The sequence below is a fragment of the Lygodium microphyllum genome, chromosome 13 (assembly GCF_053477565.2).
Source record: "Lygodium microphyllum isolate KBCC chromosome 13, Lygodium_microphyllum_v1.1.10, whole genome shotgun sequence".
In the NCBI taxonomy this organism is placed as follows: domain Eukaryota; kingdom Viridiplantae; phylum Streptophyta; class Polypodiopsida; order Schizaeales; family Lygodiaceae; genus Lygodium; species Lygodium microphyllum.
In genome coordinates, this window is record NC_141147.1 from 119186808 (window position 1) to 119203610 (window position 16803).

Consider the following 16803-nt stretch of genomic DNA (forward strand, 5'->3'; position numbering starts at 1 on the left):
AATTATTTTTGAAAACTGTTTTTACTAATCATGGATTGCCAAAAGTTATCATTTCAGATCGTGATTCTAGATTTTGTAACAATTTTTGGATTACCCCGTTTGCTAATGTAGGCACAAAGATTGATTTCTCATCTGCATTTCATCCAGAAACTAATGGACAAATAGAAGCCACAAATAGCACTATTTTAGATCTTTTACGTGCATATACTATCTCTAAATCTCAGACATGGGACACTCATTTGCATTTATTGCAGTTTGCATATAACAATACACCGCACACATCTACAAAGAAAGCACCGTTTGAAGTCATTTATGGATATAGATTATCTACACCTGTTGCATCTTTGTCTAATAGAATTCAGAGTGCTGATGATATTGCCAGTATGCATAACAGTATTTTTGATGAGGTTAAGGATATGATTGCTTAAGCCCAACAATCATATACCAAACAAGCCAACAAGAAAAGACAAGCTATAAATTTCAAAGTTGATGATTATGTTTGGCTAAGAATAGAAAAACGTAGACTACAAAGTGTAGATAGACATCCAGTTGTCAAACTAGCTCCTAGATTCTATGGACCATTTAGAATTATTCATAAAATTAATGATAATGCATTCAAGTTAGAATTACCATCTCATTGGAAAATTCACAATACATTTCACATTAGCTTATTGAGACCATTTAGAGGCCAACTACCTATCCACCCTGTTTATGAAAACCTACCTTTATTAGAGGAAGAGACTGAAATACTTGAACCAGAAGCTATCATAGACACTGACTTTATGACCAATAGAACTGGCCAAAGGTATTCTAGATATCTAGTTAAATTTAAAAACCATCCTGTAGAGGAAGCACAATGGATGCACGCTAGAGACTTAAATGCTTTCCCCAATCTGTTAGCTCCACATTGAGCTAATAGCAATTGAGGTCAATTGCTATCCCACCCTGGGGGTATGATGCCAGGAGGCATATTTTACGGTGGATTCCGTGCCATGGTGGATTCCGTAAACTTTGATGACCGGGGCTCATACACAAAGTGGATTCTTTGTGCGAGAAGTTGATGGGGATGCCTGTCCTTTTCGGGCGTTTCATTAATTTAGTGTGTACATGGGTGATTCCATAGCGGGTGATTCTGCAAAATGCATATTAAATTAATAAATGTTTATGAGTTTAGAGTGCCTACTCGTAATAAATTAAGGTTAGGATTTATTTCTAACCAGTTGATTTATTTATGTAGCTGAAGACTGCTAGGTATTCACTTTTGTCGGTTTAATTGTAATATTTTACTAACGATTGTGAATGCTTCAGTTGATGTGTAGAGATAGCAGCAGTGGCGGAGGAAAGCATTGGAGTCTAGCGAGTATTTGACCTACGCATTATATTTTGATAGACGTCACGCCTATATTTTGTTATGTCTATTGAAGCATCGATTATTGATTATTATTTTGTATGCGCCTATGCGCACGGATATGTTATTTCTATTTGGGACATTGTGTTGGGCGTGCCAGACTCTATGGGCACCGTCCATTAGCTTTATTTCCTATTTTTGTAAAAGCAAACTCAAAAGCTAAAAGCTTGTCATATTTTTGTAAGTTGGGCTATTATTGAGCATGAAGATGGAAATATACATAAAATACATGCTTTGTGAAGCGCTCACACAAGGCACACAAGGCATGGGGGGAGATTGAACCCAATTGGTCTCTTGCTCTTGTCGTTCGTGCTTTTTACATTGGAATTTGTGCAAAAAGGTAGAGTTCATTGTTCTTGGGGACCTTCCCGGATTCACTACGTGAGCATCAGCGACCGATCTACGCACCATGTCATGTTCTCACCCTTTATGCACAATATAAGAGATACAGTCTGCAAAGAAGATACCATTTTGAGTGATTTTGTCCCATGTACAAGAATCAAAGAGCCATACATGCATATTCGGCACTTTAACACCCAAAAGTTGCATATTTTTCCTTAAAATGCATAGTCTTGGGTTTTGCATTGTCAAGCATTTTTTTGAAAATTGAAAACCCCTGGTCATCAAACTGTAGATATGTTTGATTTTTGTTAGCTTAGTTGTTTGCATGACTATTTGTTTTGTCATCAAGCATCCTCGAGTCCATGACATCTAGGAGACTAGCGATCCCACAGCTCTATATTAGAGCAGAGCAATCCAAGAATGCTTCTCATGAAGCAAGTACAACTCATGAGTGCAAGGTTGTAATGCATAAGCATCAGAGTAGTGCATAGTATGAGCCTGGCGCATAGGAGACAGCTGAGAGCACATAGACTCTCCAAAGTCAATCATAGAAGAAGGGCCAGCATCCCGGACACATGGCAAACGAGATCTCAAGATAGTATGCGGTCTCATTGAAGTGGAAGACTGACATACGGTTGTAGCATCAACCATAGTCGATGAGAAGGTTGTTTGTGAGAGGCATGGTGTAACGTGTCCACTAGAATCATCCAAGACACGTCTTAGCAATCCATCGGAAAGGATGTCTAGAAAGCTCCACCCGGCATTCCCATGGAATGTTACGGGATTTGCGATCTAGGTCTTCCCGCATCTGCCACGTAATGGAAGTATCCTGGCCGTTCCCACTTAGGATCGACCTGAATCAAGGTTATCCTGATTGGTCATTATCTATAGCAACTAGCGTCGGACCCAAGCGTACTACTTTACGCACAAACGCCAGATCCGAATCGGATTTATGCTGCACTTGGTTCAAGGAGAATGGGAAACGAGGGGGATGCAAAGCTCAACCTTTCTGCCATTAGGCATAGTCCCATTTCGTTCCCCTAAAACAACGTAAATCGGGTAAGACGTAACTCTAGGTCATCGTTCTCGTTATTCTTTTTGATGATGATGATCATTCCGTTGTTCTTCAAGATTTTTGAGAAAAGTTCCCGGCTAACCGGGACCACCCAACCGTAGGACGGACCTATGGCCTATCCTCCGCACTTTCCTCGGTTTGTTTTAGTTATGTAATTATCTAACACATTAATTTTGACATGTAACAATCAGCTTCTTTAATTAATCCGTTAAGCACTGGTTCCTTCACGTAATCTTATCACGTGACATAGAAAAACAATATCAAACAAATTCTTTATTATCATTTCATCATTTTATCTTTGAAATACAAGGACTTCCGCCCGTAGGCTTGTCCATAATCTTCCTGAAGGCTATCCAATAATCCACAGTGATCACTATTCCAAGCTTCTGCCCGTAGACTAGTATGCGGGCCTCGAGATCCAATCCCGAGTCACGTTAGCCTCTTGTGTAGGACCCAGAAGGCGAGGGATTTACGGCCAGAGCCCCCCTTGGCACCCAAGCATCCTCCTGCTCCAAGTAGTGCTCAATGGAAAGACCTCTCATGGCGGGTTCGGTCCACGTTCCCGGCGTGGTCAACAACCCCCTTGGTTAGGGTCAGGCAGGCAGTCGGGGGTAACTAAAGCTGCCTCTCCCTTCAGGCCTTCAACCTGAAGATTTAGATATCTTTTCATCCTTTAGTTCCTTGAGCAAACAATGCAAACAGTGCTTTCTAAACGGTTACAAGCACAATCAATTCCAGTGGTCGTTTATTTTTGGCCAACTGCTAAGGAGTGAATCCTTCTCTCCGAATGCATCTAGCACTCGAACCGGGATCAATTGTGACTTGGCAAGATCCCCAAGGGTTTGTTTGTTAACCCTTATATCCTTGGGCTAGGGCCATACCTTATTAACCCAACCTAACCAATACCTTAAGTTCTATTAGCAGTAAATATGTTATTCCAATTTACTGATTGGTCTTTTGCTTCCAAGCAAATATCTAATCCCCATTTCTTGGTCACTTTACCCACGAAAGGTACTCTATCATGATGATTATTCATCCTCTTGCAAGATAAACTTGCATAAGGATCTGCTAATCTCATTCCGAGGAATTTGGCCATTCCTTTGTGATCAAATCACAAGATCATGCGACTCTGCAACTTGTTGCACGAGTGTCACATCAAAAACCATGGGACTATTTTACCCATCGAATGGCGTCTTCTAATCATGAAATCGTTAGTTAATGACCAAACTTTGGCTATTGCCTCAAGTGGGTGCCTAGGGTGCAGATGCTCCCCTATCTTTGCAGTCCCCTTCTGTGCCATCTTTGGAGGGGTAGTTTTTGCCTCTGCATCTGTGACCTTCTTGCCGGTCACTAGCGTTGTCACACCCTCAGTCTTAAGAGTGGCCTTTGCGTAAGTCTTTTTCTTCCTTCTTCATCGGCTCTTGTTTCCTATTGAGGCTAAATCTAAATTGCTAGGCCTTGGTAGTGATATGCGTGCTTGCTTCATTTGTGCTTTGGTCATGACATGCAATTGGATGGATATGCCCTCACTATCGAATGTCTTGATTTCGAATAGCCCCAAGGTACTGAGGGCACGTTTGCCAGGCTAGGTGGATGGCTTCTGTCCAAGGCAATCGGCAAAGAGGTGAGTGATGCCACACACGACACATCTAAGGTCGGCTTTTTCATTCATGAATACACTCGCAGTTTTTACAACCTGTTTGTACGTCTCCTCCTCACCTGAGAATGGGAGATCGATGGTCACTAGGACGTGCATACAATCCCACTCATCTTCAGGATAAGGGATGTATTTGGTTAAAGGTTCGTGAGACTTCCTTATTGGTGCATCACCCTTGAGCATTGTAGAGATGGCATTCACGTTGACAAGGGTTGTCTTCCAAGTGTCCATCTCAACCTTTATTGCTTCCATTCGATTCCTTAGGAACGTTAGATTGTTGCCCTAGTCTTCAATGAATTGAGTGTTCCTCATCCAAGGTCTTCCTAGCAGAATGTCGTAGTCCACTCCCTTCACGACAATGAAGTTCACATTGAACCTAGCAGTTTCGACAGGTGGGTTTCCCCTAGCTTGGAGCATAGTATGTCTCAACACACTCACTCCCACCACGGTATCTACGATTCCCTTCCATGTTATGTCTCCTAAGGCTAGGATAGGCAAAACTACGTGTGTCTCAGTGCCTTTCTAAAATGCATTAATGTGTAGAGACTTCGGCACTAAGTGTACTGTCAAGCTAGGTATCTGCGTGACTACATCATGATCCTCAAGCTGTAATAGAAGTTCCTTAACATAGTCGCCATAGTTTTTGGACGATGGCAGTGTGGTGGGGGTAGTGGTTGTGGATGTTTCAATTCTCTATCTTTTAGGATCCTGCCTTGACTCAACATCTTCTTGCTAGTGTTGGTCTCTTCATCCCTATCGCAGGAACTCCTTCACCTCCCTCCTAGGCCATTTCTTTATTGACCAAAAATTGCACCCAGGCCATGATGTTGATGGAAACAAATTTAGGTGTAGAGCCTTGAGTGGTTGTTGTTGTTGGGGTGGTCAGTACTAGGTTGGTTGGAAGTGGGTGTAACAGACCTTTACCCTTGCCCTCTGTACTTGGCGGTGCTACTAAAGCTTCTAGCACTTGGGTGGTACAACTTGGGACTTCATTTTTGGTGGGCTCATGGCAGCCAGCTCTTCTTTCCTAGAGGGCTGCTCTATGGACATGCATGTTGCTAAAGCTATATCCTCCTCTTCCTTTCTCCTCAGCTCTTCATCTTCCTCATCAGGTTTTCTCTCTCTCCTCTTCGGCTTTTTTGGATTCCTCTTCTATCCTCTTTAACTCTTGCTTTTCTTTCCTTTTCCTTTTTTCTTGAGTGCTTTTTGGACTCTCTTTGGGCTCTTTGTAGGTCTACTTTCTCTTGTTTCATGCTCTCTTATTTGGCCTTTTGACAACACCTAAAAACAATACCTATATTGCAACAATTTTTTGGCAAAATTGTATACAATTGACACCTTATTGCCAAATTTTTACATTAATTTACTACAGATGTGGTGCTCGTTGTTGTCGTTTTGGAGGACCTGTCTTTGCAGTCTGTGGCAAGGGGAAAATCCTGGTTTGGAGTTTTGCGCCAGAGGGTTGATTTAGAAAATACTTGCCTTTGTAGATGGCCCAAAGCAAATATATATATATATATATATATATATATATATATATATATATATATATATATATATATATATATATTCTATGATTAGTCACATTTATAAGTGTAGTTGAAGATTGGTGAAAAAGGGTGGTGTTAATACAATATATTTAGATCTTCTATATGAAGCTAGCATGCTTTGGATAGGTCGCCTATGCAAGGATATTTGAGAAGTTTGATAAGGACTATCCTATGTTTGGAGTGAAGCTCAGTAGAGGTATGTCCATGATGGGCATGCCCAAAGGTGGCTATAAGAAAGGCTGTTGAAGGAAGAGAAGTAAAGAGGGAGCGTGTGATCTTGGGGGGCGTGAGAAAGAAAGAGCGCCAATTTTCTGGTCGACGAATAGAAGAGATAGAATGTCAATGAGTCCCATGCAATGCCATACAAACCGAGATTGAATAGAGAGTAGACGAAGAAGGCGAAATAAAGCCAATGGAAAATAAGGCGCCTTCCTGGAGCCATGAAAAAAAGAGATAGAAGATACCAAAATCAGGTTGATAGTGAAGAGGGAGATCTTAACTGCATTAAGGAAAAGCCAGGGGAGAAAGACAACATCAAAACCTTCATATCTACCTTCATCGCCATGCTTTCTCTTTAATAGTCAAAATGGAGCATCAATTTAACCACATGATCTGAGCTTATAGGCTGGTAGAAGAATTTCTTCTCGTCAAATCGCTCTAACTCGCGTAGGATTTGGTGGGCAGATTAAAAAGATATTGAATTAGTCTCCATATCCCTCATAAGTCATCACCTCTTCAACTTAAAACCATAGCTAAAATTAACTCTTCATTAAGAGTTTAATCCTTCTAAACCCTTTAAGGGTGGTCTACATTGAGTTAAAGAGCAATAGAGTGCGAGAGATCAAAGGAGAAAAAAAGACTATAGTATAAGCTCACGATCAAGATGATTGGCTGGAGGATACCCTTGGATGGACTGCACGAGGACACAGTCTTCAAAGACGTGACGATGACCCTCGATTTAACACGTAAGCGTCTTAATTCATTTATCTAAAATAAATGATATAATATGAGTAAATATTTAGTTTAGTATTTTTAGAAAATGCCTTGAAACCTATTTTCTTGTGCTGAATGATTATCTATATATATGTGCACCCAAAAATTATTTTCTAAAAATCAAAAATAGTGAAAAATGCTCTAAAATGGTTCAAAATTGACATATATGAATTTTTACAAAACTTTTGATTGATCCAATATGACTTATGATATTTTTTTGCTAAAGGCTATGTCTTTATAATGATATTGAAATTTTTTCATAATATCTAAAGACTATTTAATATATTTAAAAATTCAAAAAGTGTTATTTTTAAAGAAAAATCATAGTTTTCATTTAAATAAAATGTGTTATTTATCAATGAAAATTATGGATTCCTAATAAAAGGCTAAAAAAATAGTTTCTAAGTTGTTAGTGAATTTTTGTAAGGATGAAAAGGAAAGAAATAACAATTTAATAATGTTTTACTTAAAGAAATGCTTGCATAAAGATATGGTGTTTTACTAATGTCAGATTTCAGCTAAAATATTTAGTTTAAATTAAAAGCAACATAAAAATTAATAATTTAATGATTAGATGGCATGAGATGAAGTCTTAGCATCTATATTAAATATCTACATTTTATTTACATTTAAAGAAACTAGATGATTGAAAGAATTACGAGTGGAAGGCCACTAGGACTAACTGATAAATTAAAGGGAAATATGGGGATTTAAAATAAACTATGTATGTGTTTATGTTAGAGTGCAGAGAGTACCTGTTTTTATCTTGATTGGTATTTAATAAAGAAGAAGAAAGAAAGGACGTTATTCTCGCAAAACGAATTAATTATCTAAACACTAAAAGCAACGACGAATCATAATACAGAGAGGGTAAACATTATAAGGAATTAAAATTATGGGTTTATGGTACGTTAGAAATTTTTTTGAATGTTTGCTATCACTTAAATAAATAAAAAGAATTAATTTTAATCAGTTGGAGAAGATAAATATAAAAAGGAATTTAAATGGGGATATTCAAATAGATCCAAGGGATCTATACCTTGAAACAAATTTCTTAAAGTCAAACATTAAAACTTCTTGGATAAACCACCACTAGTATGGCAGGAGAAATTTATGAGGAGCCGCTCCTGAAAGATGGAGGGAAACTGTAGTTATCCTAGGTTTAGCGTTTTAGTGCCCAATATAAAGACCTAACTTTAAAAGTTTAAAAGCAACGAAGTGTGAGATTAAGTATGTTTACTGGAGTTTAGATATCTATGGTGGGACTACTACAAACAAACGTCGTAAATATTATGGAAGGCTAAACTGAATTAGTATAATTAGTAGCAAAAATCACCTGTTTAGTGCAACAACTTTTAGGAGTTGGCTTGCCGACCTAGTTAAAAGTGGCTTGGTCTTTGCCCAGTCATTTTTTGGTGCATCTATCGGGAGCCAAGTGTGCTCGAACGATCAATTTTCCTAGGGTATTTAAATCCTAGGTATTATTCATGAGTGAATACGCAGTCTCTTTTCTAAGGGACTATTTTCCTAATTTGCCCCAAGAGTGTCAAAGAAGAGTGCTAGATTGGGTGAGAGACACAAAATTAGTAGAGGGAGGCAAATATTTTGGCCCTAAATTAATTGTGGACGTAGAGCAATTATCCTCTTGGAGTTGGGGTTATAACGATTGTGCGCAAACCATAGTTCTACTAGCAACACACTTTGGGCTAATAGACGCAATAGAGATAAATACAATTAGTGTATTGTACCACTTTGATTGGTATTATCGCAACTCTTACCGAACCTTTAGAAGAGTGGTCTGGGATGATGTGCTGCCCTGGATACATATATCCAGAGGTCTAAAAATTACTTTTGACACAAAAGACGTTAGAGAGGTTGTTGAAATCTTAGGCTTAATCCCAAAGCAAGAAGAAAAGTTGCCATATGGGGAAATAGACCCAGAGTTGCCAACTATTTTGAACCTTCTAAGTGCGCATACAAGCGAAAACCTAATTTTATAGCTTCGAATAAAATGAGCGTAATTTTGGAGTATGATAGTAAGAGCTAGTTTAGTAATCATGGATGAATTCAGAAGAGAGACGGAGACAATAAGACAAAGCTAGAGTTCAGCGAGCTAGAGAATAGGAGGCTTGGTTATTAGAAAGGCTTGAGAGGGTCAATGCATTACTGAACTTGGGGATAGACGCTGTGTCTAACTCAAACGCAGAATCCTTAGAGCCTAACATATCATTTGATCAAACACCATCAAAGGAAAGTGAAGCAACTTCATACCAGTGGGATCGAGTGGTTTCAAGCACTGATAGTCCTACTGAGGTAAAGAGTACACAAAGTGAGAGCGTGGAGAGTGAAGCTAATGCCACTATAGGGAGTAACAAATCTACATTTAGTTCGAATTTAGAATCTACTTTTGGATTAAACTACTTATTTAAAGCACCAAAAAAACCCTTGTGGATAGATCGAGTGACAGATTTGGGATTACGTTCTTTGTTTCATATTCCCCATCAAAGAGAACAAAACTCAAGAGCCGTATATGACTTTGGATTAAGATCCTTATTCAGAGAATCCAAGGAACCCGTGTGGTCTGACTCTACTTCAGATTTTGGACTAGGAAAACTATTTAAGGAAACGATGGCTCGAAACCCAGTCAGATTAGCTGACTTTACGCAATTTGGGGGACTGTGGGAGGAAGATCCCGATGCCCATTCGCAACGATTTGAGGTTACTTGTGTTTCCAATGAGATAATAGATGACGACCAAAAGCTTCATATCTTCCCTGCAACATTAAAAGATGAGGCATCGAGGTGGTATGAGAATCTAGATGCTCAACATAAAGGAACCTATGCTACCTTATTAAGAGCTTTTCTCGAAAAATTTAGGCGACAAGGTTTTCAAGATAGATTGGCTCTTCAATTAGATTATTTGTCCCAAGGAGCAACTGAAAGCGTTGAACATTACATTGAGCGTATGGAGACGATTATTCAAAAGATTAATCCCGCTCCTGATGATCCCACGCAAAAACGTAAGTTTATTGATGGGCTTAATCTTGAAGTTCATCAGCATGTTAGTTTACAATGACCAGCTATGCTAGCAAATGCTAAAACGCATGCTAGATGGTGGGAAGAAGTGCAACTTAGTCAACAACGACGGAGAGATATCTTCAAGGAACCTCGGATGGAATACCTTGCTAGCACTTCAGGCGGGTTATCTAAGAATGTGTCTTATGTGACCGTTCCTTTAAATCCATCGGTAACTACAAATTCAAATGTGTGTACCTTTAAATCCATACACTACAATTCCAGCCTATATGATGCAGATAGGAATTCCTTCTATGCCTCAACCTCAATCTCCTCTTGATGAAGCAAAAGTAGCAGATATTATTGCAAAATCCCTAGGAAAATTGAAGGAGGAAATTATGAGTGCAGTACAAGCACATTTGAGGGAAATTTATTCGTAACAACACAAGTTCCTAATGCACAACAATCGTCGGGAAATTCAACTTCAAACCCACCTAGATCAAATATATGGTGTAGTAAGTGTCATGGTTATGGCCATGTGGCTACAGAGTGCCTAACACCTTCAAGATTAATACCTGATCATCTACCATTCTGTACTTTTTGCCTTAAGACAAGGCATTTGGATACCGATTGCTAGCATAAGTTAGGGCACGAGCAACAACAAGCTTGTTCAATGCAAAGGAATTATAATTATATGGATCGTAATAATAAAACTTATGAGATTGGACCACCCAATCAACCTCTTAGGCCACAAGGATTGCCAACTCAGGGTAGACCTCGAGTACCCCATTAGGGCCAAAAATGCTTCAAAAAATGCACTTTTGTTAATCACGGGATTAAGGAAAGAGCCAAAGAGAGTTCGCCACGTGTGCAAGAATATGGTATTCTTGTCTCCTCTTTTTTAGAGATAGTGGAGTCCATTTCGTGATTCTCTCTTTTTTTTTAGCCAAAACCCCTAAAGTCTGACATGTTTTGGAGTCTCAAAGACACTATTTACTTACAAATCTGACATAATACGTGACAGAGATGTGATGAAATTAATAATGAGTTTTTTGAAAGTCGGGAGATCTTTCAATATTGTTTTTGGCGCCCAAAACATACTCATTTGTGTTCTTGGCGCTACTTTTTAGTTCATTCACCCCTCTTTGAGCTTCTTTCTCTGCGCTTTCATTCTTTTCATGGCTTTCTCCAGGCGCCCTTCTCGTTTAATACACTCTTGCACAGTCTATAGCCAGGGAGCAGATGAAAATTTTGAGCCCAAAACCTTTGCTGTAAATGATTGGGTTACCATGCTGCCATCTTGCAAGGGCTCTCATAAGGTGAAAAGAAGAAAACGAGATGATATAAAACATCACTGGAAGGGGCGTATCATTGCCTTCAAAATTATGCCCGAAGGCTGGTTTGTCAAGGTGCAACATGTTTACATGGCCAAGGATATGCACTTGCCTCCAAACGAACGTGTTCCTCAACAAACACATTGTAAGTTATTAGTTGAATAACGTATATAATTCTTTTCCATTTATGCAAGTTCTAACAAACGGTTCGTCATTGTAGATATCTTTCCGTCAACAAGTATTGAATGGCAACCTGTGGAAAGCCTAAGTGGGACTTTCCATGCCATTCATAAGGTATTGGCAGACATTATTTATGCCGATCAAACTGTGTCTTTTTTTAGTGAATGCAAGGTTTTTATATATTATGCACAGTATGTGGTTCCCTCTAAAGAGGATAGGTATGGGAATATCGAAGATTTGCCATTGCTAAGTCTTTCATCTCTAAACTGGGAGATTCCTGACAAGGTAACGGTGCAGAGTTTCAAATTCAAAATATCTCAGGATATTAAAAAGTCCATGATAGCTGGAAGGATCTCAAGAAGAATACATTTATCATGGTTTGTACCCCTCCATATCTTCGTGGCTTGCTTCAAAAAAGTAAATTTACAAAGAACGAAGGTATCCTGGCTAAGTAGAAACTTTTCGGAAGAGGATTTGGACAACACTATAGGGACGCATTGGAAATCTAGAGAGTGCGACCATAAGGGTGATATCTTGAGGTGTAGTGCATGCCCTCAATCCTTGGCTTTGGCTTACAGTATCCCTCGCCAGACTCTTGCTTTGGGCTTTGATTACAGAAGATATAAACTAAGATTGGGTATTTGGGTTCCCTTGGATTCCGATACAGATTACACACCATATAAACTTGCGGTGCACGTTTTGCCGCATGAAGAAGTAAAGAAGGTGAATATTACTTCCAATTGGAGTCTGAAAGATGTGAGGGATACCTTGGAATTGCTAGACAATACATCCCCTAGATATAAGTTCAAAGTGAATGGCATAACAATTGGTAAAAGAGCCGAGCGCTCTTTCTCTTGTACAAGTTGTTTGTCTCCCACAATTGTGAGTTTTGAGCCTTGAGAATGAAAACTTTGCAGGAATTTATCTTAATAGACTGTCCTTAAGATATTTTTTAGTGGGAACTCATAAGCTATCATGAATCAAGTTGCCTTTCGAATGTATATAAATAAAATGTACATTACATTCGATTTATAAGTGAAAATTTTCATTACACCATGAGAAATTTCATATAAATGTACAATGCCAAAATAATAAGGCTCGTGTATGCTTATGTTTGCTATTTTGATTCTTTATTGATTTCTTCAAAGATATTTTTTCTCACAGCGCCTTTCTTTGATTGTTGAAAAAATTTCACCTTTATAGGTAGTCTCTTTTCTTGGGGCTTAAGAGGGGATGGATCAAATTTCATAGGAGAGAGCATTGGCATTCCTTTTTTTTAAGATTCTACAGTAGTGGTCCCATTGCCTTTGCTCTTGCCCTTGCCTTTACCATTTCCATTGTCCTTACCCTTTCCCTTGCCCTTTTCCTTGCTTGTGCCCTTGGCCATTGAAGTTTTGGGAGGAAGAGGGGAGTCAGGATCATATGGTGTGATTGCCTTGTCCAGAATCAGCTCAATCCATCTCTCCCTTATCCACCAAACATATGAATCAGGATAGTCTCTACACTGTAAGAATAAATGTTATAAGTTAGTGAAAAGAAATCATGATAAGGGTTACACAAACATCAAATGAAATTAACTTACATTCACTCCTTCTATTTGTAACAACTTTGAATCCACTGTTCTGCAAATATTTGAAATAACTCTCCATCCACAAGAATGTGCATCACTTTGCAATGGAACTTCCTGTAGAAGAAAAGTATAAGGCCTTTGAGGATCAGCAAGATCCTTGTATGTTGTATCCAAAAATGTAGAAATGAGTCTACCAGCACTGCAAAAGGAAGCTTTGTAAGTTCAAAATATTTTTTATAAATAAAATCAAAGTAAGTAATTTTCTTTCAACATACATTCGTGCTTGACCATGAACACCGCTGAGAGAATTCATAAAGATAATTTCTCTTGAAAGACAATTAATGTAGATGAGACTCCAATGCCCTCTGCAAATTCATAAAAGAGGTGAGTAGAAGGGTGAAAGCAAATGAATATAAATTTTCCTCTACAGAAAATGAAAAATACATTTCTACATAAGGGAAAAAGATGTGGTAATTTGTCACATTATCGAAGCTACAAAAAAACGGTGAAATATTAGAACCAGATTTTGCAAATAGTTCCACAGAGAGAAGTGGATCAACAATATATATGGTTCTACGGATATCGAGAGTGAGAGAGGAGACCAATGCCCTGCAGTCAATAGCAAAAGCTATTCAATACAAATTTCATCCAAAATATACTTGAACCTATAAGACTTTACTTACGCAAAAAAAAACAAAAAATATAAGCCTTACCTTATGCAAAAAAAAACAACGAAGTCAGATAGTTGGACATCCCTTTTTTCCAACATGGGCTTGTCCTCGGGAGATATACTAAGATATTCCTCCTCAGGTTCCGCAGAAACATTCACAAGAATCTGCCCATACACTTTGCCCATCCTCTCGCTGTTGACAGGAGCAAGTGATGCGACTTTCCTCTTGTAAACTTCGTCTTCAGTTTCAAACACCTCCTGATTTTTTTCACTCAAGAAAGACTCCTGCTGGGTGGCATCTCTTGTAGAGTAAAGGTGAGTTACATCCTCAACCTTTAGCTTTTTCTCTTTCCTGGACAATTTTGGGGGAATGTTAAGGATTTCAAGGGCTTTTTGATCGTTGGAAGGCAAGGGCCTCAACACTTTGTCAAACCTATACCTGATTCTGCTGATGATGCTGAAATATTTATTCATAAGGGTGATTCTATGAGCATGGGCGGCAACAATGTAAGCATCATTCATGAAATCAATAACAAAATCTTCTGCGGCCTCTTGCAGGGCAAGAATGGCTGAGAGTTGCCACTTCTTATTTAGACCAGAGATAGTTGCCACTTGAGACAATCTATCAGAGATCTCTTTAACGACTCTTATAAAAGTAGCCTTTGGAATGACATGCTGTGTAGCTCTCTGGGCTTTCCTGATCTCACTGAAACATCTATGCATATAGAAGAACCTAGACTTCCTCTTTCTCTTTTGTGGCTTGGGAGGTTCAGTGGCTTCAACAGATGTAGGCTTAGGTGCAATTGTAGGGGATGAATCTTTCATAGGGCAAGCCTCACCCTTTGCTTCCTCAACTTCAGAAGAAGAAACATTCACTGCACTCAAATTCTTCAACTCTATGGAAGATGTTAGGCCAACACCTAGTGTAGGGGGGATTTCTGTGGTAAAATGCTCTGGGGCCTGTGATGGCCCAACTTCAGGAAACTTTGAAGAGGGCTCCTCCTCAGATTCATCAAATTGTAACTTTCTTCTACCCCCACTGTCCTTCCCATCCAGATACACTCTTCTTGCAGTTTACTTTGTCCTTGAGATCCAGAAAAGAAAATACAACAACCAGAAGGACAATAATTGAAATAGACAAAATCTGTAAACCCAATAGGCTAATCGGCGCGAGAAGGGACGAAATGAGAAATTCCGATACGGCGCGATATGAACAAAACGATGAGAATGGAACCGCACCCTCGCTCCGTATTGGAGATTACAAGAGGAGAAATTCCGAAATGGCGCGATAGGAGGAATGCGTAGACGGCGGAACCACTCCCACGCTCCGTATTGGAGATGACAATGAACTAACGACCGGTCCACGTGTTTGCCACGTGGTTATCGGCCATGTGTTGGCTAACGGCTACTGCCACGTGTCGAAGATCAACGGATAGTGCCAGGTGGCATAATTCCGCGCCTACATAAGGGTGTGTCCCTAATCCGTACGGCTTTTTTCGGTTTTTTCTGGACCTCTGTCTCTTATCCTAATACGGAGTGAGAGCGAGTATTTGCCTTCTTTACTTTTGTCTATTCGCATTGTTTTGGAAGCTCATAGTGCCGAAGCTCGTGTGACCATCGTTGTGGCTCTTTCGTTAAGGTTCTTGCTAGAATCACCGATACGGCGTGAGGGGGCACATCCGTCTGAATCGTTTCACTCTTATCGCACAGTATCGGCAGAAGCTATAAACATGTCTGAACCCACAGAATTCCTAGGCTCCAAGGTTTCTCCAGGAACTGGTAAAAGAAGAAGGCTTTCAAAAGGCTCAAGGGCATCAACATGTGATGAACCTATGCATTCTTTTTCTTCTCCATGCTCTGCCACCAGTGTGAGAATGCCAAGTACATCTCCAGGGAAGCGAACGTCGGTAATGTGAGGTCAAGGAGTATCAGAGCTTACTGATATCACTCCATCAGAGAGGCTACTTGATTTTATCCTTCAGAATGGAATGGATCTCTCATTCTATGGAGTTGTGAAAAATGTCTTTAATCCTGGTTGGGACCTTGACAGTGTTCTGAAATCTTGTGAAAAATATATTTTGGAGGACTTATTGGAGTTTGAAAATCTTGCAGGTCCTTCTGTTGAAGTTGGCACAATTGAATATGTCCATGTTCCCATTGGGTCAACAGGAAATGAAAAGTCAATATTTACTAAGAAGTGTGGTGCCCCCTCTCTGGTGAGGTTTTATTCAAGAGACATATTTTGACCACTCATTCCAAAAACTGCAAGATGATGAGAAAATCTGATGCTTTTATTGTTTTCACCCTTGTCAAATACCTTGTGAAAGCTGAGGAGCAACAGTTGGAAGGAGCAAAGTCTGCCAGCTTTTGCATGTTAGATGATCTAGTAGATGAAAAGGAAACAGAGGAGGTTGTAGATGCAGATTTTGAGGCTTCTATTTGCTGAGAATTTGGATGTTGCTCACTTCAAAGCTGAGACTATCATTGAGGAGAGCCAAGGAGGTACAAACCCTCCAACTGATGAGAGTTCTCACCATATTGTTCCTTCTCTACCATCTATACCTTTCAAGGACAAGGAGTACATTTTACTGTCAGATATTCAAAAACTTTTTAATCTCAGGGAAGATTATTGTCTAGCAATTATTGCAAAGGCTTCTGATGCTGCAAATGGGATAATTGACACAGAGAATGAATCAAAGGAAGAGATTCTCAAACTTGATAAAGAAACTCTAGACGATAAGTTTATTGATGCTGGTAAGGCCCCCTCTCTTTGTTTTGAAAAGGCCAAAGAAACTGAGAAAGAGTTGAGTATTACTGATGAGGACTTCGATCGCATTCAAAGCGAACTTGGGATTTCCAATTTTGGAAGAGAGGAGTCTCAATATGTTAAAGAATTGATTAACACCAATGAGATAGCATCATCAATTAATTTATGGAATCCATTTAAATTGGAGTACGATGAAAATCAAGTGGTAAGATAATTTTGAATTTGCTTTTACACATTGGTAGG